The following is a 25,433-nucleotide window of genomic DNA, read 5'->3' on the forward strand; positions in this document are numbered from 1 at the left end:
GCTGGCGCTGTGGCACAGTGGGTTAATGCCCTGGCCTGAAGAGCCAGCATTTCATATGGGCGCCGGTTCTAGTCCCAGCTGCTCCAGTTTCCACCCAGCTCTCTGCTCAGGCCTGGAAAAGCAGTGGAAGGTGGGCCCCTGCACCCCCGTGGAAGACCTGGAAGAATCTCCTTGCTCCTGTCTTCATCTAGGCACAGCTCCAGCCATTGCAGCCAATTGGGGAGTGAACCAGCGGATGGAAGACCTCTCTCTCTCTCTCTCTGACTTTCAAATAAATGAATAAAATCTTTTTTAAAAAAGAAATAAATGCCAAAAATGAAATGCAAAATGTTGATCATAGGATTAATTAGAAGTAATCAGAAGCAAATGAATGAAATAATGAAATCCGTACATGATATGAAAGAAAATTTCTCCCATTAAACTGAGATCTTAAAGAGAAATCAAAATGAAATCTTGGAAAGGAGGAATTCAATAGAACAAATTAAAAATGCAGTGTAATGCCTAAACAACAAAATCAGTGAAGCAGAAGAAAGAATATCCAACTTAGAAAACAAAGAACAGGAGGGGCCAGCACCGTGGCTCACTTGGTTAATCCTCCACCTGCGGTGCCAGCATACCATATGGGCGCCGGTTCTAGTCCCAGCTGTTCCTCTTCCAGTCCAGTTCTCTGCTGTGGCCTGGGAAGGCAGTGGAGGATGGTCCACATGCTTGGGCCCCTGCACCTGCATGGGAGACCAGGAGGAAGCACCTGGCTCCTGGCTTCAGATCGGCGCAGTTCCGGCCATGGTGGCCATTTGGGGGGTGAACCAACGGAAGGAAGACCTTTCTCTCTGTCTCTCTCTCTCACTGTCTATTACTCTACCTGTCATTTTTTTAAAAAGCACAGGAAATCATACAGTCAGACCAAACACAACAAGAAGAAATTAGAAAAATAAAAAATGCTGTTGCTAATCTACAGGATACTATCAAATGACCTGACTTATGAGTTGTAGGAGTTCCTGAAGGCTTGGAAAGAGAGAAAGGATTAGAAGGCCTTTTGGTGCAATAATAACAAACAATTTCCATAATATATATGAAAGAAAGGGACATCCAAGTACAGGATGCATATAGAACTCCTAATAGACATGACCAGAAAAGAACTTCACCACAACACATTGTAATCAAACTCCCCACAGTAAAACATAAAAAAAGATTCTAAAATGTGCGTGAGAGAAATGCCAGATTAATTTCAGAGGATCTCCAATTAGACTCACAGTGGACTCCTCATCAAAACCCCACAGGTTAGGAGAGACTAGTGAGATATATTCCAAGTCTTAAGAGAAAAGAACTGTCAACCCAAAATACTATACCCCGCAATGCTCTCATTTATGAATGAAGGTTAAAAAAAAAAAAGCTCTCATTATGAATGTCATGTTTCCATGACAAACAAAAATTGAAATAATTTGTCACCACCTGTCCAGTCCTGCTGGAGAAGCTATACTCAGAAACACAGTCATCACTATGAAAGAAGAAGGAATGTTTACGGAAAAATGGCAGGGCAAAGTCATTACTTACCAATAGTCACCTTGAATGTAAATGGCCTCAACTCTCCAGTTAAAAGACACAGACTGGCTGAATGGATTAAAAAGCAAAATCCATCTAGTTGCTGCCTACAAGAAACACATATCACCAACAAAGATGCAGGCAGACTGCAAGTGAAAGAATGAAAAAAGATATTCCATGCTAACAGAAACCAAAAAAGAGCCAGTATAGCCATTCTAATATTAGACAAAATAAACATTAACACAAAAACTGTTGAAAGAGACAAAGAAGGGCACTATGTAAGGATTAAGGGATCAATTCAACAGGAAGATGTAACTATTATCAATGTATATGCATCTAATTACAGGGCACCTGGCTATGTAAAATAGATGTTAATGGATCTAAAGGGAGACATAGACTCAAATACAATAGTAATGGCAGATTTCAAAATCCCACTTTCAGCAATGGACAGATCAAACAGACAGAAAATCAGCATGGAAACAGCAGAATTAATTGACACTATAGACCAATTTTCAGTGTACCTCCTCTCCCATGGCTGATTGCAAACTACCGCGGTGCCCACTAAACAGATCTGGGAGGGATGACTCGGCCTTCGGTTCTCAGGAACTGGCACATGCAGCCCAGCACTGACTGAGCTCTTCCCAGCCACTGTTCCTGCATTCTCCCCTCCTGACAGGCAATCTTGACTTCCTGTGCTCCTGTGCAAGTGACAGCGACACCTGGTGGCAGAGCCAGGCGAATCCCAGACCAGGGAGAAAAGGGCTTAGTGTGCAGGAAGGGAGCAGGAATCCCACCTCCACACCTCCCCTCTTCCTTAACCAGCCCTGGGGGCCATCATCTCCAGGAAAGATGCAACGTCCGGGCAGTGTCCACAAGGGTCCTTCACACAGTCTCCCATTGCTGGGGCTGGAGCAGCTCCTGGGGTTGGAGTAACAAGGGACCCCTGTCAGCCTGCAGACCCAGCCTCTGGCTGAGAGTGACCAGCTCTCAGCATAACCAGAAGCATTCCTTCACCAAGAGTCCTTCCTCCTGGGACGTGGTCCTTGGCGCCAGGTCTCAGGGCCTTTCTTCTGACCGCGTACTGCCCTGGCCTTCCCAGCCTCAGTACCCTATATCCCAGCCTAGGTTGGGGAGGTGGGGGAGTGAGGGTGGCCCCTGTAACAGCAAAACATTTACACTAAGCCCTTGACACCCAGAGCCCCACGTGGCAGAACAGACTGCCCATCACCAACTATGCCCTCCCCTTCACAGGGTATTTTTAAAGAGGGCGTCTGCTTAGCCCCAGGTATCATGTTCCAGGTCCCTAGAGGTACAACAGGATTTTTGAAAGATTTTATTCACCAAACACAAATCCCCTGGCTGCCACGTCTACAGACCAGCACTTGCTGCATCCCTCAGGCAGCCATGTCTGCACCCCACGAGCTGCTCCCCCAAACCTGCTGCAGCCACCCACACCTGCAGCACTGACAGTCACTCTGCAGACCAGTTCTGGCCACGCCCTTGGGTGATAAGTGGTCTCTTCCCTGGACAGTACTGGCACATGCTCTGAGACTGCACGTCCCTGCAAAGCCACACTCTCCAGAAAAGACACGAATCACGGCCACGTGGGGAGCCTCCTCCTGAGCTCTTGGTTCCCTCACTGCCCAGCCTCCCTCAGCAGAGTCGGAAGCTGCTTTCTGAATCTGCTACTAATGATTATCTTGTGGTCTTTTTCATCCTTTCACAGTTAACAACTGGTAATACTGCCTCTGCCTGCAGTACCAGCATCCCATATGGGTGCTGGTTCCAGTTCTGGCTGCTCCACTTCCAAGCCAGTTCCTGCTGGTGGCCTGGGAAAGCAGTGGAAGATGGCCCAAGTTCTTGGGCCCCTGAACCTGCATGGGAGACCCAAAAGAAGCTCATGGCTCCTGGCCTCAGATGAGTCCAGCTCCGGCCATTGTGGTCATTTGGAGAGTGAACCAGCAGATGGAAGAACTCTCTCTCTCTCTCTCTCTCTCTCTGCCTCTCAAATAAATAAATAAATAAATTTTAAAAAGAATAAAGAAGAAGAAGAAAAGGAGAATTCAGCTCAGGAATCCAAGGTCATGAGCTTCTGGGTACCATGGGGACAACAAGCCTGTCCACCCTTGGGTCACAGATTCAGGCAATTTGGCCTTCAGCAAATAAATGTCTCAGCTGGGGGAATCTGTGACTGGATCCTATCCCAGGAGATGCTCTCTCTGCGGGAAGAACACTGTCCAGGGGGAATAATTGAATCCATATTTTGTAGGTGATCACTCTCTGCTCACTGAAAGGAAAGAAAATAAATCTGTAAAGGCAGGAAGCCCAACAAAGGAGAGATCTGTCTTTTGTCCTTTGAGGGTCTCGATGTAAAATAACAAAACCCCAATCCAGCCTCTGTTCTTCCCACTGCTGTCCTGCAAACTGGGCAAGGACGATATTGTGACACCCAGCAAAATCTGCTGAGACGGGGAACAAAAAGAAAACAGTGATGGTAACTGTAGATACTGACCTGGAAGGAATACTACCGAAGGAGGCACACACCTTCAATGCTCACCTTGAACCCCACCCTGACCTAGCACTGGGGAAGTGCTAGCCAGCAGCACCTGTGGCCACAGACAGGCGGGTGACTGTTCCCTCAGCTAACCCACTCCAAGTCTGGTTCCTTGTAAAGGAAAGTCATACTCATTGGGTCAAAACTCACCTCGCCAAAGTGAGATATGGTCTGACTACTACACAGCACCAGGCTGAGATGTTCCATGCTGTTGGGGAGGGTGGGGCACGTGGTGCCAGAGAACACCAAAGACAATCCTTGGCCAAGATGCTCTATGCAGAAACTGCCCACCAGGTGGCGTGCGTGCAGAAAGAGAGCTTAGAAACAGCTTGGGTTTCTCAGGTCCCCAGTTCTCTGTTGAGGTTGAGACCATGAACCTGATCCTAAACCTGGTCGCTAGAGACATTTTTGGCCACTTGGGTGGGAGTGCTGTTTACTGCAGAAAGACTAAGAAAATTAAAATTCAAGGTAACCAGGGTTTTGTTCTATGAATTAATGTGTGACTAGTAAAGAAAATGTTCTAATTTTAAAACAAGATGGGGTATGTGTGTGAATATCTGGTATAGTGGTTAAGATGCCACTAGGGATGCCCATATCCCATATCAGAGAATGTTGGTGTGAGTCCTGGATCCACTACCCACTCTAGAGGTGCAGAGGTGATGGCTCAAGTGTTGGGTCCCTGCCACCCACATGGGAGACCCAGATTAAGTTCCCGGCTCCTGGCTCCTAGTTTCAGCCTGGCCAACCCTGGCTGTCCTGGCCATCTGGGGAATGGATCAGCAGATGGCAGATCTCTGTGGGTCTTTTTCTCTATCTCTGTCTCCCTGCCTTTCAAATAAACATAATAAAACACAAGGTGGGAGGTTTGATTCCCTGAAGTTTCTCTCCTTACCTCTCCCTGCAGTGGAGGACAGTGTAAACTGCAGCTGGGCATCCACTTCAGAGTTTTACAGCCCATGGGGGGAGGGGGCTGGTGCTTCAGCATGGTGGGTAAAGCTGCCACCTGTGGTGCCGGCATCCCATATGGGCACCAGGTCGAGTCCCAGCTGCTCCACTTTCCATCCAGCTCTCTGCTATGGCCAGGGAAAGTAGTGGAAGATGGCCCACGTGCTTGGGCCTCTACATCCATGTGGAAGACCTGCAAGAAGCTCCTGGCTTCAGATCAGCCCAGCTTCAACCATTGTGGCCAGTAGATGGAAGACAGACTCTCTCTCTCTCTCTCTCTCTCTCTCTCTCTTTCTCTCTTCTCTCCATCCCTCCCTCCCTCCCTCCTTCCCTCCACCTCTCTGTAACTCTGCCTTTCAAATAAATAAGTAAATTTTTAAAAAACATATGGGGGGAGGGGGTGGCCAGTGCTATAAAGCTGCCACCTGCAGAGCCAGCATCCCATATGGGCACTGGTTCAAGTCCCAGCTGCTCCACTTCTGATCCAGCTCCCTGCTATTGCACCTGGGAAAGCAGCAATAGCTGCCAATGTTCTTGGGCCCCTGCACCCAGGTGGGAGACCTGGAAGAAGCTCCAGGCTCCTGGCTTCAGCCTAATCCAGCTCCAGAGGTTGAGGCCTTTTGGGGAGTGAAGCAGCAAACAGAAGACCTCTCTCTCTCTCTCTTTCTCTCTCTCTTTCTCTCTCCCCCCTCACTTTCTGTTATTCTGCCTTTCAAATAAAGATACCACTAGGGATGCCCACATCCAATAAATAAATATAATAAATAAAATAAATAAATATAAAAACAAAACCTGCGGGAGAGATGTTCCATCTCCAGGACAGCAATAGTGTGTGTGTGTGTGTGTGTGTGTGTGTGCGTGTGTTAAAGTATTTCAGACATACTTAAAAGTTCCTCAAAAAATAGACTTAAAATATTAGTTTGTTTTGGTGCAAAAAACGTTTTAATCCCATGCCTGGTTTTTTCATACTATAGATTTTACATAAACTTTTTGAAGGCCCCTCAAATGCATGGGTTTCAAAACAATTTTTGCACCAAAATCAATTTTTTTAGATTTCATTTTTGTGCCCTTTTTGAAGTATTTGTGTGTGTGTGTGTAAAAATAGTCTTAAGGGCATATAGCAAGTAAACATTTGTATAAGACAATTTAAAATTTGACAAGAACAGGATATGTCTCTTGCATTTCAGCCATGGCCTGTCCCATCCTCCCCGCTGCCAGCCCGAGGTGGCAGAAACCCCACCCAGGTGTGTGCAGCCAAGAACAGAGCACTGTGTCCATGAGGCTCCACGCCAGGGGCTGTGGCATCCTCCTAGGAGGAGTGACTCAGCATTTCTTTCCCAGCCCAGCTACCTGCCACCAAGGCTGAATTCCTGGTGACTGTGGCAACAGTTGGGGGCACTCTTCTGCCACCCTGCCCCCACTGTGAACAGAGGCTCCGCCTTGGGTGAACACAGGGACATTCAACCCCCAGCCCCGGCTTCTCCAGAAAGCAGAGGTTCTACACTGGGAGAAGCAACCACCCAATCATATCCAACTCCTGATGCAGGGCTGTCACTCAGACAAGCTGCCACTGTCCCCACTCCCAGCCCTAGAACCGAAGCTCAGAGGTTTTTCCTAGTGGGAAAGGCAGTACATAAAGTAGAGGGCACCAGGGTTGGCTGTCGTGGCACAGTGGCCTGAGCTACCATTGGGATGCCTGTGGCCCTATCAGAGAGCACAGACCTGAGTCCACCTCTGCTTCCAATCCAGTTCCCTCCTGATGCACCCCAGAAGGCAGCAGAAAGTGCCCCACGTACTTGGGCTCCTGCCACCCATGGTGGAGACCAAGATGGAGTTCCTGGGTCCTAGCTTTGGCCTGACCCCACCCTAGCTGTTGTGGGAATTTGGGGAGTGAATCAGCAAATGGAAGGGGTGTGTGTGTGTGTGTGTGAGAGAGAGAGAGAGAGAGAGAAAGAGAGAGAGAGACTCTTTCAAATAAATAAATAAAACCCTTAAAAATAGTATGACATGCAGAGCTCCATAGCCCATCCCAAATGAATTGACTTCATTTGTAACAGAGTGTGAGGCAGTTGGCAACCTAAGGGAACTCAGAAAACAAAGAGGCTTGTGAAAAAAAGCAATTAGGAGGGGACTGGTAGCTTCAGAGATACAGGCTGAACCACAGACCAGCTCATTTACTGGGCAGAAGCAAGAAAAGACACAGCTAAGGAGACCCCTTTGGGGTCAGAGCAAACCTCAAACCCTACTCCTGTGAATGAGCCTGAATTTAATTGGATGAATGTCTTAATAAAGATGGCAGGGAAGAGACTGATTCTCTCCTGCTTGAAATAATTAAAAGCAAGAGAAAATGTACACAAAACAAAAAAACAACAACAACAAAAAACCAACAAAAAAGAGGCTCTTAAGTCCCTAGCTGCTAGGCAACAAAGAGCGGTCCCTGAAAGATGGAAAACCAACAAGGTGAGCCCTACAGTGGCCCCAGGTTACTGCACAGAGAATTTCTAGGCTGAGGCCAGGCGGGGAGAGTGTGGTCAGAGCTTGAGAGTCTAGGTTGAAGAAACACAGCTGCCCACGATCCAGGGCAACTGGAGAATGCCCAGAGCAGAACACAAAGAGCACTGTGCAGGCACACAGATCCGAGTATACGGCTGAGCAGAGGTCAGGGTATGCGTGTGGGGAAACCACTGAGGCCAAGGGAAACTACCCAAAAAGATTAGAAAGAGAATCATCCCCAGGGAAAAATCCAGGGCTGCAAATAACGTCTGCTCTCACCAAGACATATGGAGAACTTGGTAATTCATGGAGGATTGGGTACAGAACTCGACATAGTTTGCCAGTTTGCTGAAGTCTCAAGCAAGCAAATAAAAAATCCCTTTTAAAGATTATATTTAATTTATTTGAAAGGCAGAGTTACAGAGACAGAGAGAGAGAGAAAGAAGAGAGATCGTCCATCCATTGGTTCACTCCCCAAATGGCTGCAAGGGCCAGAGCTGGGCCAGACTTGAGCCAGGAGCCAGGAGCTTCTTCCAGGTCTCCCATGTGGGTACTGGGACCCAAACACCTGGGCCATTCTCTGCTGCCTTCCCAGGAGCTTTATAGGGAGCTGGATTGGACGTGTGGCAGCCAGAACTCAAACCGGCACCCATATGAGATGCCAGTGCTGAGGCGGCAGCTTAAACACTATGCAACAAAGCCAGCCCCAAAATTTAAGAATCTTAGAAGACTGGAATCAATTAAACTGTTCAAGTAATTAAATCATGAACTAGAACAAAATTCAAGCACATCTTTAGGAATACAAATATGTTTACTACCTGATAATATTAACTATGTCCTGTATTCATCCACTCATCACCAAGCATATAAAGAAGTGGGGAAAATAAGACCTATACCTAGGAGACTATCACCCAAACTGACTCCAATTGACACAGTAATAAATGACTAGACAACAATATTCAAGCCGTTATTATAATGCCAATCTAAACATTGAAGAGCTAGAGGAAAAATCAAACGTGCACGGTAAACATATGGGAGGTTTTTCTTTAAAAAAGTTAATTAATTTTTTTAAAGATTTATTTATTTGAAAGTCAGAGTTACACAGAGAGAGGAGAGAGAGAGAGAGAGAGAGAGAGAGAAAGGGAAAGAGAGAGAGAGGTCTTCCATCTGCTGGTTCACTCCCCAGATGGCTGCAAAGGTTGGAGCTGTGGTGATTTGAAGCCAGGTGCCAGGAGTTTCTTCTGGGTCTCCCACGGGGGTGCAGGGGCCCAAACACTTGGGCCATCTTCTACTGCTTTCCCAGGTCACAGCAGAGAGCTGGACAGGAAGCTCAAAAGCTAGGTCTCGAACCAGCGCCCATATGGGATGCCAGCACTTCAGGTCAGGGTGTTAACCCACTGTGCCACAGTGCTGGCCCCAATAATTAAACTTTGATAACTATCATCTAGGTGAAAACACACTAGATAGATCAGAAAATGAAGAATTAAAGAGTAATGAACTTGAAGAAATCTTTCAAAATTAACAGAGTTAAAGGGCTAGGAAAAATGAACAGAGCATCAGTGACCTATGGCATACCTTCTAGTGGCCAAACATGCACACTGTTAAAATCTCTGAGAGAGAGGAAGAGGGGATTTGACAAAGATAATAGCCAACAATTTTCTTAATTTGACTCAAAATATCTACCCACAATGTCAGGCAGCTCAAATCACCATAATTATAAAAGCATGAAGAAAATCATACCAAGGCATCATAATCAACACTTTTTTAAGTGACCAGAAGAAAAAGGTTCACATTATGTACAAAGGAATGAAAATCAGCATGACAGAAGATTTCTCAGAAAAGCAGTGGAGGCTAGAAGAAAGTGGAGCAACATCTTTAAGGTACAGAAAGAAAAAAGTTCATGTTAGAATTCTTTTTTGGGGGGGGGGGGGGCTGGTGCTGTGGCACAGTGGGTTAAAGCCCTGGCCTGAAGCGCCGGCATCCCATATGGGTGCCGGTTCTAGTCCCGGCTGCTCCTCTTCCGATCCAGCTCTCTGCTGTGGCCTGGGAAGGCAGTGGAGAATGGCCCGGGTCCTTGGGGCCCTGCACCCGCGTGAGAGACCTGGAAGAGGCTCCTGGCTCCGGATTGGCGCAGCTCTGGCCGTTGCGGCCATCTGGGGAGTGAGCCAGTGGATGGAGGCCCTCTCTGTCTCTACCTCTGTAACTCTGTCTTTCCAAATAAATGAATATATCTTTAAATAAATCAATCTTTAAAAAAAAGAATTCTTTTTTTTTTTGACAGGCAGAGTTAGACAGTGAGAGAGAGAGAGACAGAGAGAAAGGTCTTCCTTCCGTTGGTTCATCCCCCAAATGGCCGCCACGGCTGATGCTCTGCGCTGACCCGAAGCCAGGAGCCAGGCGCTTCCTCCTGGTCTCCCATGCAGTTGCAGGGCCCGAGCTCTTGGGCCATCCTCCACTACCTTCCCAGGCCACAGCAGAGAGCTGGACTGGAAGAGGAGCAACCAGGACAGAACAGGTGCTCCAACCGGGACTAGAACCCAGAGTGCCAGCAGCACAGGTGGAGGATTAGCCTAGTGAGCCATGGCGCCGGCCCATGTTAGAATTCTTTACCTACGAAAGATGCAACTCAGAAAGAGAACTGCAGATCAACTTCCCTGAAGAACACAGACACAAAAGTCTTCAACAAAATTCTAGCCAACTGAATCCAACAACACATCAGAAAGATCATTCACCTAGAAACAAGTGGGATTTATCCCTGGTATGCAGGGATGGTTCAACATTCACAAATCAATGTAATATAGCACACTAATAAACTGAAGAACAAAAACCACATGATTATCTCAATAGATGCAGAGAAAGCATTTGATAAAATACAACACTCTTAAGCAACTGGGAATAGAAGGAACACTCCTCAACACAATCAAGACCATTTATGACAAACCCATGGCCAGCGTCCTATTGGATCCAATAGGACAATTCCACTGAAATCTGGTACCAGACGAGGATGACCACTCTCATGACTGCTATTCAATATAGTCCTGGAAGTTTAGCCACAGCCATTAGACAAGAACAAAAAATCAAAGGGATACAAATTGGGAAGGAGGAAGTCCAATTATGCCTATTTGCAAATGACTTGGTTTTTTTTTGACAGGCAGAGTTAGAGAGAGAGAGAGAGAGAGAGAGAATGTCCTTCTGTTGGTTCACACCACAGATGACATGATTTTATAAAGAGGGGATCCAAAAGACTCCACTAAGAGACTATTAGAACTCACTTCACTTGACTTTTGGTACCTTGTCTGTTATTTGAATTGCTAGTATGTTTTTCCCAAACTGTCATTTGTCTAGATCAGTGTTTCTCAAGCGTCAGGGCTATCAGGCATTTGGGGCTAGATATTTAATTCCTTGTGGTGGAGGGTCTGTCAGTGCATTGTAAGACATTTAGAACCTGGTCCCTTCCCACTTGTGACTGTCAAAGCTGTCTCCAGATGTTGCAGATGCTCCCTAAGGGGGTGGGGAAATCACCCCTGGTTGAGAACCACTGATCTTAATAGTGTCTTTTTGTTATTAGAAATTTTATTCATTTTGCAGAAGTCAATTGATTTTCTCCCACTCCAACATTGCACAAATATTATTCTAAAAATTTTAATAACATTTTTATAGATTTTTAAGTGGTTCAATCTCAGACCCTCTGGAATTTACCTTTATTATATGATAGATGAGAGGTGTTTTAATTTATTTTCTTCCCATTAGTAAACAAACCACCCTCTTCCCACAGGCCAGAAGCGCCCACGTTTGCAGTTGGGCCTCCTTTCTGAAAACATTCATAAGCTTCTGACTGCTGAGCCCCACAGGGGCTGGGGAGTCTTACTCTGCCACTGGTGCCTGGGCTCTTGAAAGATATTAACCCAGGGCATGGGGGCCTTACACTTTTTTTGTTTGTTTTCTCTTTAATAGTTTCTGTGGGGAGCAACTCGGACTAGACTAAGTTACTGGAATTAAGACTTATTCTATGCATCTGCTTTCCCACAATATGGCGCTGAGAAGGGAAACAGCTTCTACACAGCTGCCTCCAGTTCAACCAATAAACTGTGGGACCTGCTCCTGATTGGAGGAGAGCAGCGTACTTGGCGTGTGGGTAGCAGAGTTGGGATTGGTGGAAGAGGACTATAAAGGAGGAGAGAGACGGCATGCACCAGGAACATCTATCTGAGGGAACACCTGTGCAGCCCCCGAGAGAGCCGGCCGGCAGTGTGCCGCTCCCCCGCGGAAGTGGGGAATGTGGCAGGGGGAACCGCCCTTCCACGGAGGTGGAAGGGTCGGTAGCCAACCCGGAAAGAACCAGCAGCAAACCCGGGGAGGGCCGAGCAGATGGAAGAACAGCGCAGGGTCCTGTGTCGTTCCTCCACGAAGACGGGGAGTGACATAATGGTGCCGTGACTCGGATATGAAGCCTAGGCAGGGCTTAGTGTCGTTCCTCCATGAAGACGGGGAGCGACATAATGGTGCCGTGACTCGGATAGGAAACCTAGGAGGGAAGAAATGGGAAGAAGTGAAAAATACCGGAGAGAGAGACTAGCAAAGAGCCTAGGGGAAAGCCGGACAGAAAAGGTGCTGGAAGAAGCTATCGAAAGCCTAGGCATAGACTCGGATACGGACTGTGGGAAAGAAGTTAGGATTTAAAGTGAAAGCAAGAAGAAACTTAGACTCAGATACGGACTGCAGGTTGAAAGTGAAAGTGAAACCTAGAAGAAACTTAGACTTGGATACGGACTGTGGGGAGAGGCCAGGAGAAATGAGGGAGGAATATTGTTGGAAGAAAACTTAGGGAAATATACCGGGTAGAGAAAAATGTTAGGGAGGATGAAGCCACGAGTGCAGGCCGAGGCGGAAACAGAAGCCATCTTGGAATTCTTCAAGTCACCCCGGGGAGCAAGAGGCGAAGATCTGGAACCAGAGGCAGAGACGTGGGCCGCCAGGTTGGAATTCGCCAGGTTAGTCTGGGGAACTTGGATTGAATGCTAGTGGCGGAGACGTAAGGTACGCTGTGTGACTCGCGGAAGCCGCCGCATGCAGAGAGAGCACGGGGCGTGAATAGATAGGGAACTCGGGGCTGGCGCGAGGCCGTGGTGCGGACGCGAAGGGTGTGGAGACCGCGGAGCGCGCAAAGCCAAGCCGCGCAAAGCCGGGAAGCCGCGCAGATGAGAGAGGCGCGGGCTGAAGTGGCTCAGAGCCGGGAAGCCACCGAGAAGCAGCCTCGGGGTGGGCGCCGGGAAGCCGCAGGGATAAGAGAAACAGAAGTCTAGAAGTGAAATGAGAGAAATAGGAATGCTGGTAGATAGAAGTAAAATAGGAGAAATAGGAATGCCCGGATATAGAGAAATAGAAAGGCCTCCCCACAACATGGCAATGAGAGAGCTTGGATTTGGTCTGCCTGATTAGTGAGGCGATGAGCACCTGCGGGCGGCTAGCAGCTTATGCGCCGCAGGTCACCGAAGACAGGCACGTTATCAACACCAATAAGTCTCCCCACAATACGGCAATGAGAAGGCTTGGATTCGGTTTGCCTGATTGCTAGGGCTTGTAAGCACCTGCAGGCAGAGCAGAGCATGCGCTGCAGGGCACCAAACACAGGCACGCATCAGCGCCTAAAAACCTCCTCACAACATGGCGAAGAGAGGACCCGGATTCGGTTTGCCTGATTGATAGGACTTGTAAGAACCTGTGGGCAACTCTAGCAAGCAGAGCAGAGTGTGTGCCACGGGGCACCGAAGACAGGCGCGTATCAACGCCAAAAATAAAAAGAAAGGGGGATCTGTGGGGAGCAACTCAGACTAGACTAAGTTACTGGAATTAAGACTTATTCTATGCATCTGCTTTCCCACAATATGGCGCTGAGAAGGGAAACAGCTTCTACACAGCTGCCTCCAATTCAACCAATAAACTGTAGGACCTGCTCTTGATTGGAGGAGAGCAGCGTACTCGGCGTGTGGGTAGCAGAGTTGGGATTGGTGGAAGAGGACTATAAAGGAGGAGAGAGACAACATGCACCAGGAACATCTAAGGGGAACACCTGTGCAGCCCCCGAGAGAGCCGGCCGGCGGTGTGCCGCTCCCCCGCGGAAGTGGGGAAAGTGGCAGGGGGAACCGCCCTTCCACGGAGGTGGAAGGGTCGGTAGCCAACCCGGGAAGAACCAGCAGCAAACCCGGGGAGGGCCGAGCAGATGAAAGAACAGCGCAGGGTCCTGTGTCGTTCCTCCACGAAGACGGGGAGTGACAGTTTCAGCCCAGAAATATTAGAGAAAGTTGGATGCATTTTCCGCCACATCAGTCTGGCTGCTGTGGGTGTTGTATTTTTCCAGAAAGAGAGCATAGAGGCTCCAACATCAGAATCAGCCCTTTAAGGCACTTTAGGTTGGCTGGAAAGCCCAGGGGGAACATATCAGGCATGGAAAGCCAAGACACTCAGGCAAAAGATGTCCTACATAAAGGACCCCTGGGGGTGAGACCCCAGTGGAAAGAAGGAGCCACCAAAGAAGGATGTACTTTTCTCTGAAGGGAGGAGAGAACTTTGCTGATGGCCTTGCACAGCTAGTGGATCCAAAAGGCTTCCATAGGGGAGGCAGATCATCTCAAGAGCCTTGATGATTACTTATATTATGCTTAAGAGTCTTATTTGTTAAATAAACAACAAGAGTCACTGTGCACTAACTTCCCACAAAGGACTTCTGTCTCCCAAAGAGTGGTACCATGAAGCTTAATAGTAAAACTTGTTCTCAAGAATCACTTCCTTTTTGTATATTAAAAGGAGGATATTATCATGTCTCATAAGTAATAGTTATGTCTGAGAGTTCCAAAAGATCTGTCAGCCCTTGTATAGACTGTTGAGGAACACTTCTCTCAGTTTTCTTTATGCCATTCATTTTTATTTTTCTTTCTCAGATAAAACATGGGAGGGAGCAGAAAGCAGGGGAGAATGAGTGGGAGGCAGGTACAGTGGGACGAATTACTATGTACATAGTGTTGTATTTATGAGATACATACAAATGATAGATAAATAAATAAATAAATAAATAGCATGGAGGAAGAAGTCAGGGACATGCGCTTAAGTCACCTTCTTCCCAGAATCTCTCTTTCCTGTTTGGTGCTTTTTAAAGTTTTTTCTTTTAAAATTTATTTTATTTATTTGAAATGCTGATTTACACAGAGAGAGGGAGAGACAGAGATGTCTTCCATCACTGGTTCACTCCCCAAATGGCTGCATTGGCCAGGGTTGAGCCAGGCCAAAGCCAGGAGCCAAGAGTTTCTTCTAAGTTCTCCCACATGGATGCAGGGGCCCAAGGACTGGGCTGTCTTCTGCTGCTTTCCCAGGCCATTAGCAGGGAGCTGTCTTGTAAATGGAGCAGCTGGGACTTGAACTGGTGACTATACGGAATGCTGGTACTGCAGGTGGTGGCTTAACCCCCTACACCACAATGCCAGCCCCTGTTTGCTTTTCTAATGGAAACAGAAAGCAATTTCCTTCATCTTAAAATATTTTGTAAATTCCTTTTTAAAGTTCTAATGTGCCTCTACCAACACATTGTTGATACCTTTCTTCAGAAGATCTTTAGAGTCATAGAGTGTTTGGCCTAAGCCTGGCCCAGTCCCAGCTGTTGTGGGTATTTGGGCCAAAAGATGGGAGCTCTGTCCTTGTCTGTCCTTCTCTTTCTATCTGCCTTTCAAATAAAATGAATAAATAAATTTTAAAAATCAGCTATGGGGGCTGCCATGTGGCACAGCAGGTTCAGCTGCCGCCTGTGACGCTGGCATCCCCTGTGAGCATCCGTCTGAGTCCAGGCTGCTCCACATTCCATCCTGCTCCCTGCTACTGCACCCGGGAAGGCAACAGAGGATGGCCCAAGTACTTGTGCCCCTGGCACCCATGTGGGAGGCCTAGATGGAGTTCCAGGCTCCTGGCTTTGGCCTGGCTTCAGGCTGTTGGGGTGGCCATTTAGGCAATGAACTAGCAGATCAAAGATCTCTCTCTGTCTCTAACTTTGCCTTTCAAAAAAAATGAGCTATGCACAAAGTAAGTACTGGATAACTGTTTCTGAGTGGATAAAGTAAGATTAACTTAATATGTGTAGAAGTTACTTGTTTAGTTTAAGGATTCATGACATGAAGAGATTGCCTGCTTAAATGTAGACAGGGATGGGCACAGTGGCATAGTTGGTAAAACTGCCACCTACAGTGCCAGCATCCCATATAGCAGCCAGTTCCAGTCCTGGGTGCTCCACCTCCAATCCGGCTCCCTGCTAATGACCTGAGAAAGCAGCAGAAGATGGCCCAAGGACCTGGGCCCCTGCACCCACATGGGAGACCTAGAAGAAGCTCATGGCTCCTGGCTTCAGCCTAGCCCAGCCTCAGAAGTTGTGACCATCTGGGAAATGAACGAGCAGATGGAAGATTCTCTCTCTCTAACTCAGCCTTTCAAATAAATACAATAAGTCAAAGAGAGAGAGAGAGAGAGAGAGAGAGAGAGAGAGATAGGATAATGCAGACACCTCTGGTGGTGGCAGAGTTTGCTTTTTCTACCGCAAAACAGTTTTATCAACCAGCTGTCCTCCTTAGGAGATCCAGGAGAGTCCCAGCATTGTCTTCTGGCCCTAGCAGGTCTGGGAGTCAGAGCTGGGGCCCCTGAATAGAGAACAACTGAACACATTGGAAGGACCATGGCATGGCCATGTAACTTCCCCCCTGGAAGAAGCGAGGTGCGTATTTGGATTTGCCATTCCTGATTGATCTACACACTCAGTAAACTGTTTCCCTCCCAGGCTTTGCCAGAAACCATGGCACTGGCTAATTATTTGGAGAAAGACTTAAAGCAGTTTTGTCCTTAAGGGATGTCGAGGAAGAGACAGGGCCATGCAGTCTTGTAGCTGGAAGAGATTGTATCTCCAGCTCTGCAGCCAGGGCCTTGCTCAACTCAGGGGCATGGGTTCTGTCCTTCAAATGAAAGAAGGGAGGTGTGGATTTGCTAAATGAAGGCCATCTCCTTAAGAGACCTGTGTCTTTGGAGCAGTTTAGTCTCTTGTATTCCACTGGGATTTATTATTATTATTGTTGTTATTGTTATTATTATTGTATTTTAGGCTGTGCTGTCCCACAGACATGCGACAATAGGAGACTTCTTCCTGGCTAGCTGAAATCTCACGTGGTTCCCGGTGAGCAAGCCTCACATGTGGCATTCCACTCTGGGGGCCACATCTTAGCTGTTTATTACTTTAATTTACATGTTTTTACTTAGAATAATTTTAAGTTGTTAAATCTGAAATGCCACTTAATCAGTAGTTCCCATAACTCTTTTTGTTAAAGATTTTATTTATTTATTTGAGAGGTAGAGATACAGAGAGAGAGGGAGAGACAGAGACAGAGAGAGAGAGAGAGAGAGAGAGAGAGAGAGAGAGAGAGAGATCTTGCATCTGCTGGTTCACTCCTCAAATGGCCACAATGGCCAGAACTGGGCTCATCCAAAGCCAGGAGCCAGGAGCTTCTTCCAGGTCTCCCACAAGTATGCAGGGGCCCAAGGACTTGGGCCATCTTCCACTGATCTCTCAGGCCATAAGCAGAGTGCTGGATTGGAAGAGGAGCAGTCAGAACAAGAACCAGTGCCCATATGGGATGCTGGCGCCACACGTGGAGACTTAGCCTACTATGCCACAGTGCCAGCCCTTCCCTTCACTCAAGTTTCTTAATTAAATATTTCCATTCGTCAACTCATTTTAGTTCAATAACCATTTATTAGGTACCCAGTAAGTATAAGGTGCTGTTCTAAGTTTCAAGACACAGACAAAAAATAGATAACTCCACCCTCTGGAACGGGAGTTAGGTGCATATTGGTCTAATCAGAATACATTAATCATCCTGCAGTCCTACAGGTTCATCAAGAAGCTGGAACACACCTGGAAGGCGCTGTCCGCGACGGGGACACCGTCTCCGTGCACCGCCCCAGCGTCTATGCCGAGCGCTTCTTCAAGTTCATGAGCAACACGGTCTTCCGGAAGAACTCCCTCAAGTCCTCGCCGTCCAAGAAGGGGTGCAGCACATTGCTGGCCGTGAAGCCCCTGGGGCCCACGGACGCCGCCTCGGCCAGCCAGATCCCCAGCGAGCGGGAGGACACGCAATAAGACCTGCGGTGGCCCGCAGCTACCCCACGCTGGAGGTCGAAGGCCGGCCCGACCTCCTGCCCTGCATGCCGCCTTCCTTGGAAGAAGCCACGACGGCCTCCATCGCCACGACCCTGTCGTCCACCTCGCTGTCCATCTCGGAGCAGTCCCCGTCGGAGACATCGGAGCAACCGCGCGGTACAGGCGGCGCACGCAGTCCTTGGGGCACGACGGCCAGCCCCAGGAGGACCCGCAGCAGGTCACCGTGCAGGTGGAACCCGCGTGCAGCGTGGAGATCATCGTCCCCAAGGAGGCGGCCGCGGGGGTGGAGGCCGCCTCGGAGCCCGCCAGCCAGGCCTCGGACGAGGAGGACACGCCAGCCGCTGACATCTACTTTTAACTTCTATGCACTCCCAGACCTGGAGCCCAGCGCCCGCCGCCACCCGGAGGCGCTGCCCGGCCCCTGGACGGACGCGGACGGCCGAGCCCCCAGCGCCCACCACCTCCAAGCGCCGACCCGCGTACCGCTGCTCTGGGTCCTCGCGGAGCGCACGGAGATCACACTGCTGGCCCGCCCCCGCCCCATCAGCACGAGCCCGCCTGGGCCAGGTCCCCGGGGGCGGGGGCGGGGGCAGGGGGACCACAGGGACCAGGGAGGCCGCGTCCGCAGCTTGGCGTCGTCCAGACCCTCCGTCCAGGGACGCCCCCGGCGGGAGACGCCTAGACCCTCTGGGGACCTTGTCTGAGGCTACAGAGCGAGGCCGGTGGGGCGGGGCCTCCCCAGAGGGGCGTGGTCCGCCGTCTAGGGGCGGTCCCGTCGTCTAGAGGCAGGGCTTCTCTGTCGGGGGCGGCTGAGCCCGGCTCCTAGTAGGCAGCCCGAGGACCCCACTCCCAGATCTGCAAACTCCTTGGTGACACCCCCCCGCTCGCTCCTCCCCGTGGCTGCTAGCACGAGCGGTGGGCGGCGTCCGCACTCCTGTGCTGTACAACCTGGGCGAGCTGGGAACTCCCCGCGCCCTGCGCCCCTGCGCCCCCGCACCTGGCTCAGTGCAATATCCCGTCCCCGGGACCCTGCCACGGTAGTGTCGCCACAGCCCCTCACCCCCGCCCGCCCCGGCCCCTCTGCTGGTTCAAGTGTATCGCCCGCGCCCACCCTGTCCCAAACCGCAGACCTCCCGCGTCCTGCGCATCCTCAGCCCCCGCGGTCTGGGGCGGGACAATGCAGAGCGCGGCTTCCCGCGGCCGCCCCCTCCCCAGCCCTCTTTTTACACTGAGATGTAATAAATTGGGTATCACCGTCAAAAAAAAAAAAAAAGCCTACGGGCCTTTGCTCTTTTTTTTTCAAAGTCAAGAACTTTTTTGTTAAAGAGTAGTTTATTTATTTATTCCAAAGGCTGAGTTACACAGAGAGTCTTCCATCCACTGGTTCACTCCCCAAATGGCTGCAACAGCCAGGGCTGGGCCAGGCCAAAGATAGGAGGCAGGAGCTTCTTCCAGGTCTCCCACGCCATTGCAGGGGCCCAAGGACTTCGGCCATCTTCCACTGCTTTCCCAGGCTATAGCAGAGAGCTGGATCAGAAGTGGAGAAGTGGAGCAGCCAGGACACAAACCAGCACCCATATGGGATGCTGGCGCTGTAGGCAGTGGCTTACCTGGCTTTAGCACATCATTATCCCCTGAATGGTGACTTTTTAACTGGCATTTTCATTTAATAATATATGGAGACTGTCTTTCCAGACCTATATAAACATAGATAGACACGGGTATTTTATACTTATATGCATAGTATTAAATTATGTGGACATTCCACATTTATGAACTTATTAGGCAATTTAGATCATATGTAATTTTGTTCTATGACAAATATAGCAAGCATTCTTTTTTTATTTATTTATTTTGAGAGTCATAGTTACAGAAAGAAGGGAAGACACAGAGAGAGAAATCTTTAATCTGCTGGTTCATTCCCCAGATGGCTGCAATGCCCAGGGCCTGAAGCCAAGAGCCTGGAGTTTCTTCCAGGTTTACCATGAGGTCACAGGGGACAAACACTTGGGCCAGCTCCCACTGCTTTCCCAGGTGCATTAACAGGGAGCTTGATGGAAAATGGAGCAGCTGGGACATGAATTGGAACCCATATAGGATGCCAGTGTCACTTTCCCGGGATACCACCACACTGGCTCCTAACAGACATTCTTGATAGTATAAATAACTACCATTTTTCACTTATTAATATGCCTCCTCTAAGGCTTTTGCTTTGTTTGTTGCCTTATATTTTCCCCCGCTAAGGTGTTTGATATATGCATATTCTGAACTATGTCTAATTTGTGCATTTTACCTTGGATAGTTACTTTTTAAAAAAAATTCCTTTGTTGTGGCCAGTGCTGTGGCATAGCCAGTAAAGCTGCCACCTACAGGGCCAGCATCCCATAGGGGCACCAGTTTGAGTCCCAGCTGCTCCACTTCTGATCCAGCTCTCTGCTGTGGCCTGGGAAAGCAGTAGAAGATGGCGCAGGTCCTTGGGCCCCTGCACCAGCATTGGACATCCAGAGGAGGCTCTTGGCTCTTGGCTTCAGATCTGCACAGTTGTGGCCATTGCAGCCATCTGGGGAGTGAACCAGTGGTTGGAAGACCTCTCTCTCTCTCTCTGTCTCTCTCTCTGTCTCTCTCTCTGTCTGTCTCTCTCTGTCTGTCTCTGTCTCTGCCTCTTTGTAACTCTGCCTTTCAAATAAATAAATGAATCCTTTTTAGAAATTATTTTGTTTAATGCTTTTGTTCTTGCATAATACTTTATCTTGTATTAACGTTGTCAGTGCTATGTTCTTTTGTTTTCATTCACCTAAAAGGCTTTGTTGTTTGAAGCCTTTTTAAAATTTGCATTTTCATTTAAAAGGCAGAGGAACCGAAGGAGAGCTCCCATGCACGGATTCACTCCCCAGGCATCCACAACAGCTAGGGCTGGGCCAGGCCAGAACCAAAAGCCAGCAACTCAGTCCACATCTCTCACATGGGGGGTAGAAAACCAACGACCTAAACCGTCATCTGCTGCCTCCCAAGGTGTGTGTTACCAGGAATCTGGATTGGAAGTGAAACCTGGGGGCCGGCACTGTGGCATAGTTGGTTAAAGCCCTGGCCTGCAGTGCCGGCATCCCATACCAGCGCCGATTCAAGTCCTGGCTGCTTCATTTCGGATCCAGCCCTCAGCTGTGGCCTGGGAGAGCAGCAGAGGATGGCCCAAGTGCTTGGGCCCCTGCACCCACGTGGGAGACCTGGAAGAAACTCCTGGCTCCTGGTTTCAGATTGGCTCAGCTAATTGTGTGGCTCAGCAGTTGTGGCCATTTGGGGAATGAACCAGCGGACGGAAGACCTATCTGTCTTTCCCTCTCTCTGTCTGTAACTCCACCACTCAAATAAATAAATAAAAATCTTAAAAAAAAAAGACACCTTGGGGCTGGCACTGTGGCATAGTGGTGGGTAAAGCTGTCACCTGCAGTGCCAGTATCCCACATGGGTGCCGGTTCGAGTCCCGGCTGCTCCACTTTTGATTCAGGTCTCTGCTATGACCTGGGAAAGCCCCGGAAGATGGCCAAAGCCCTTGGGCTCCTGGCTTTGCATTAGCTCAGCTCTGGCTATTGTAGCCATCTGGCAAGTGAACCAGTGGATGGAAGACCTCTCTTTCTCCCTGGCTCTACCTCTCTCTGTAACTCTGTCTTTCAAATAAATAAAATAAATCTTAAAAATAAAAGTTCTTGCAGGGCTGGTGTCCAGCTCTAATATAAGAGGGGAGCATCCCAAGCAGCATCTTCATTGCTACATTAAATGCCTGCCCCTCAACCTTTCCTTTTTTTTTTATTAAGATTTATTTTATTTATTTGAAAGACAGAGTTCCAGAGGGAGGTAGAGACAGAGAGAGGGGTCTTTCATCCACTGGTTCACTCCCCAGATGTCTGCAATGGCTGGAGCCGGGCCAATCCAAAGCCAGGAGCCAGGAGCTTCCTCCCAGTCTCCTACGTGGGTGCAGGGGTCCAAGGACTTGGGCCGTCCTCCACTGCTTTCCCAGGCCATAGCAGGGAGCTGGATCAGAAGTGGAGCAGCCAGGACTCAAACTGGCGCTCATATGGGATGCCGGCACTTCAGGCCAGGGCTTTAACCTGCTGCGCCACAGTACTGACTCCTCAACCTTTCTTAATAACTTAGTTTTACATGTGTCTCATATCAAAAGCATAATATTTATTTTTTGTGATTTTTTAAGGTTTTCTTTCTTTCTTTCTTTCTTTCTTTCTTTCTTTCTTTCTTTCTTTCTTTTTCATTTGAAAGGCAGAGTTTCAGAGATAGAAAAAGATCTTCCATCCACTGGTTCACTCCCCAGATGGCCACATCAGCCAGGGCCGGACCAGGCTGAAGCCAAGAGCCAGAAGGTCCATCTGGGTCTCCTACATGGGTGACAGGGGCCCAGGTATTTGGGCCATCTTCTGCTGCTTTCCCGGGCGCATCGTCAGGGAGCTGCATTATAAGTGGAACAGCAGGAACTCAAACCAGTGTTCATATGGAATGCTGGCGTTAACAGGCAGCAGCTTAATTCACTGCCACAACACCGGCCCCAAGAGTCGGGTTTGGATTTTTTGCTTGTTTTTGAAATATTTGTTTATCTATTTCAAAGGCAGAGTTACAGAGGGAGAGGGAGGGAGAGACACAGAGAGCTCTTCCATCCACTAGCTCACCCCCCCCAAATGGCCACAATGGCTGGATCTGAGCCGGTCGGGAGCCAGGAGCCAGAAGCTTCTTCTGGATCTCCTACAAGGGTGCAGGGGCCCAGGCACTTAGGCCTAAGGGAGCGGGACCAGAAGTAGAGCTGCCAGGACTTGAACTGGCACCCATATGGGATACCAGCATTACAGGCAGCAGCCTCACCTGCTACGCCACAACACAGGTGCCAAGTTTTGGTTTTGAATGGAGTGGTTACTTCCACTCCATTCGAAAGTTATTATTGCCTTGGGAGGTATTCTGTTCCTTTTTAAATGCCTCTAGGAATTTCTTTTATTTTGAATGTGACGGTTGCTGGCTGTAAGAAAACAAATGTTACAGTTCAAGTACAGAACTTGAAATTTTCTCCCTACTTCATCTTTATGACCATAATTCTAGTCCCCAGAAGAATTTTGTTCTATATACTGCCAAATATCTGCATATCTACCCTGCATATCTAAATGTGTCCCAAGTATCATAGACGTGTAGAATTTTAATGAGATTATGTATTGTATATTATTATTTTAGTCACATAGTAGAGCTACCTTATTTTTGTATGCTACACTGTATTTCATCATATTCATGTTCCTTGTTTTAACTAGTATCTTACAGATAATCGGGGGGCCCGGGAGCGGGGCCGGGGGCGGGCCTCCACCCGCTTCTCCCCAGCGTGGCGAGCCTGGCTCAGCGGCCGCTTATGCAGCAGCCGTCCCCGCTCCTGAGTCCCCAGGCACGCGGGCTCCCCGGCGGCCCAGCGGGCGCTGCGTGAGGGCACGGGAGGTGGCGCGGAGCGGGCCATACGCGCCCCCAGCTGCCCACCGGCCCGCGCGCGGACCGGCCCATCGCAGCCGCGGCGCGGGGAGCGCCGGCCCGGCGAGGGCGATGCCGCGGTGAGGGCCCCGCCATGGCGAAGCCCCGGCGGCGGCGGCGGCGGCGGAGGAGGAGGAGGAGGAGGAGCAGTTGAGCCAGGTGCAGGATGAGGAGCTGCTGCCCTGGAGCAAGGAGGAGCTGGCGCGGCGGCCGAGGCGCATCGAGGGCGAGAGGGCGGGCCTCACGCTGGAGCGCGGCTGCCTGATGCGCGACGTGAACCGGCGGCTGCAGCAGCACCTGCTGGAGATCCGCGGCCTCCAGGACGTGAACCGGCGGCTGCAGGACGACGACCAGGAGCTGCGCCAGCTCTGCTGCTTCCTCGACGACGACCGGCAGAAGGGGCGCACGCCGGCGCCGTGTGGCACGAGGTGGCCCGCCCGCAGCAGAAGCTGCGGGAGCTCGAGGTGCGCCAGGAGGCCCTGCTGCGCGAGAACCTGGAGCGCGAGGAGCTGGTGCTGCTGCTGGGCGAGCGGCGGCGCGGCCTCCCGCAGCTCCATCGACAGCCAGGCCAGCCTGAGCGGGCCGCTGGCGGGCGGCGCGGCGGGCGCGGGGACCCGCGACGTGGGCGACGGGAGCAGCACCTGTGGTGCTGGCAGCGGCGGCAGCCCGGACCAGCACCGCCACCACCACGTCCCACCCGCGCTGCTGCCTCCCGGGTGCTCAAGGCCGGAGTCACGCGCCGGTCCCTGGACGGTCTCTCGGCGCCGCCGCATCACCGCAGCATCCGCAGTGGCTTGCACGATCCATCGTCCACCTACTTCAGGCAGCAGGAGTCCAAGGTGAAGCTGCTGGAGGGTGACAAGCTCCCGGCACCCGCGGGCCCCGGAGAGTTCCGGACACTGCGGAAAGGCTCCCCAGCTCGCCGTCCTGCCGCCGCCCTGCCAGGACGCCCTGCCGAATGGCCCGGCCTGCCCTGTGCCTGAGCTGCCCTCGCCTGCCTCCTCCGGCTACAGCTCTGCCGGACAGAAGCCCGAGGCTGTTGTGCATGCGATGAAGGTCCTGGAGGTGCACGAGAACCTGGACCGGCAGCTCCAGGACTGCTGCGAGGAGGACATGAGCGAGAAGGAGAAGGCCATCGGCCGCGAGATGTGCAACGTGGTCTGGAGGAAGCTGGGAGACGCCGCCAGCTCCAAGCCCTCCATCCGGCAGCACCTGGTGGCAACCAGTTCAAGGGGCCCTTGTAGGGCCGCTCCTCCCCGGCCGTGAACTGGCACGCCTGGAGCCCAGACGCAGCCTTCCTACCCGGGGGCGCACTGTGCATAGCATGCGGCGTGCCCCGCCTGGCCAGCCTCCATCTCCCACCTCACTCACCAGCAAATCCCAAGACGAAAAGCTGACGACCTGTCTGTCTCTGGGCCCCAAGCCCCGGCTACATTAGCAAGAGGCCCGAGGCTGCAGCTGCTGCTGCTGTGACGGCCCCTGGCTCCTGGGCCCCGCCCTCCACAGGGGCCCTCACCAAGCCTCCACCCCGCTGCCCGCACAGAGACCGACCCCACTGGAGCCTGGGTCCTGGCGCGCATGACACCACCTCCGCCAAGCCTTCACCTGCCCCGGCTCCCTGAGCACTGGGCTCCCTACGTCCTGGACAAGGAAACTCACCAAGTCCCTGGCTGGCCACAGGCTGCTCTGGGGTTCAGGCCCCTTCTCGGACCCCCTGCTGTGCCCAGCTGCCCTGCTGCTCACCCCCTGCCCCCAAGACAGCCGCCCTCTCTGTAACGTCCCGTGCCCTGTGCCCAGGGCTCGTCCCTTGCTGTGGTTTACACGATGGGCCCGGAGCCCGGGACAGTCCCATGCAGTCTCTGAGCCGAGCCACGCGTCGTTCTCTCTGGAAAGTAGCACTGGGCCACGGCTGGGCCTGTGGTCAGCTGTGGCCTCCCCCAGGGACCCGGCCACACCCTGGGTCACTGTGAATAGAGCCGTGGGAGTGCAGGTTCTGGCTTTAATTTGCCGAGTGACCAGCAAGTCACTCAGCGTCTCTGGGCCCCTGAGGTCTCCATGGTTTCCTTCAGCCTGCTCATGGTTCGACACAGGTCTAGTGGGCTGGGTTGTGTTCACAGCTGTGGAGCTGATGGAGAGGCTGCTGGGGTGGGCCGGGCCCTAGCTGTGCCCTGCCGCCTGGTGGCCTCGTCACGGGTGCCATCACCT

At 50.7% G+C, this 25,433-nt stretch overlaps 1 long non-coding RNA gene and 1 pseudogene across 1 annotated transcript in view; both read left to right on the forward strand.

Annotated features, from left to right (window-relative positions):
* The window catches only part of LOC149119918 (uncharacterized), a 248,561-nt gene that overhangs the window by 139,560 nt on the left and 83,568 nt on the right, over positions 1 to 25,433 (forward strand). The gene's annotated exons all lie outside the window — the stretch shown is intronic.
* On the forward strand, positions 17,765 to 24,472 carry LOC103347078 (coiled-coil domain-containing protein 85C pseudogene; annotated as a pseudogene).

This window comes from Oryctolagus cuniculus, chromosome 21, assembly GCF_051225735.1.
Source record: "Oryctolagus cuniculus isolate XC-2025 breed Fujian yellow rabbit chromosome 21, ASM5122573v1, whole genome shotgun sequence".
Classification (NCBI taxonomy): Eukaryota; Metazoa; Chordata; class Mammalia; order Lagomorpha; family Leporidae; genus Oryctolagus; species Oryctolagus cuniculus.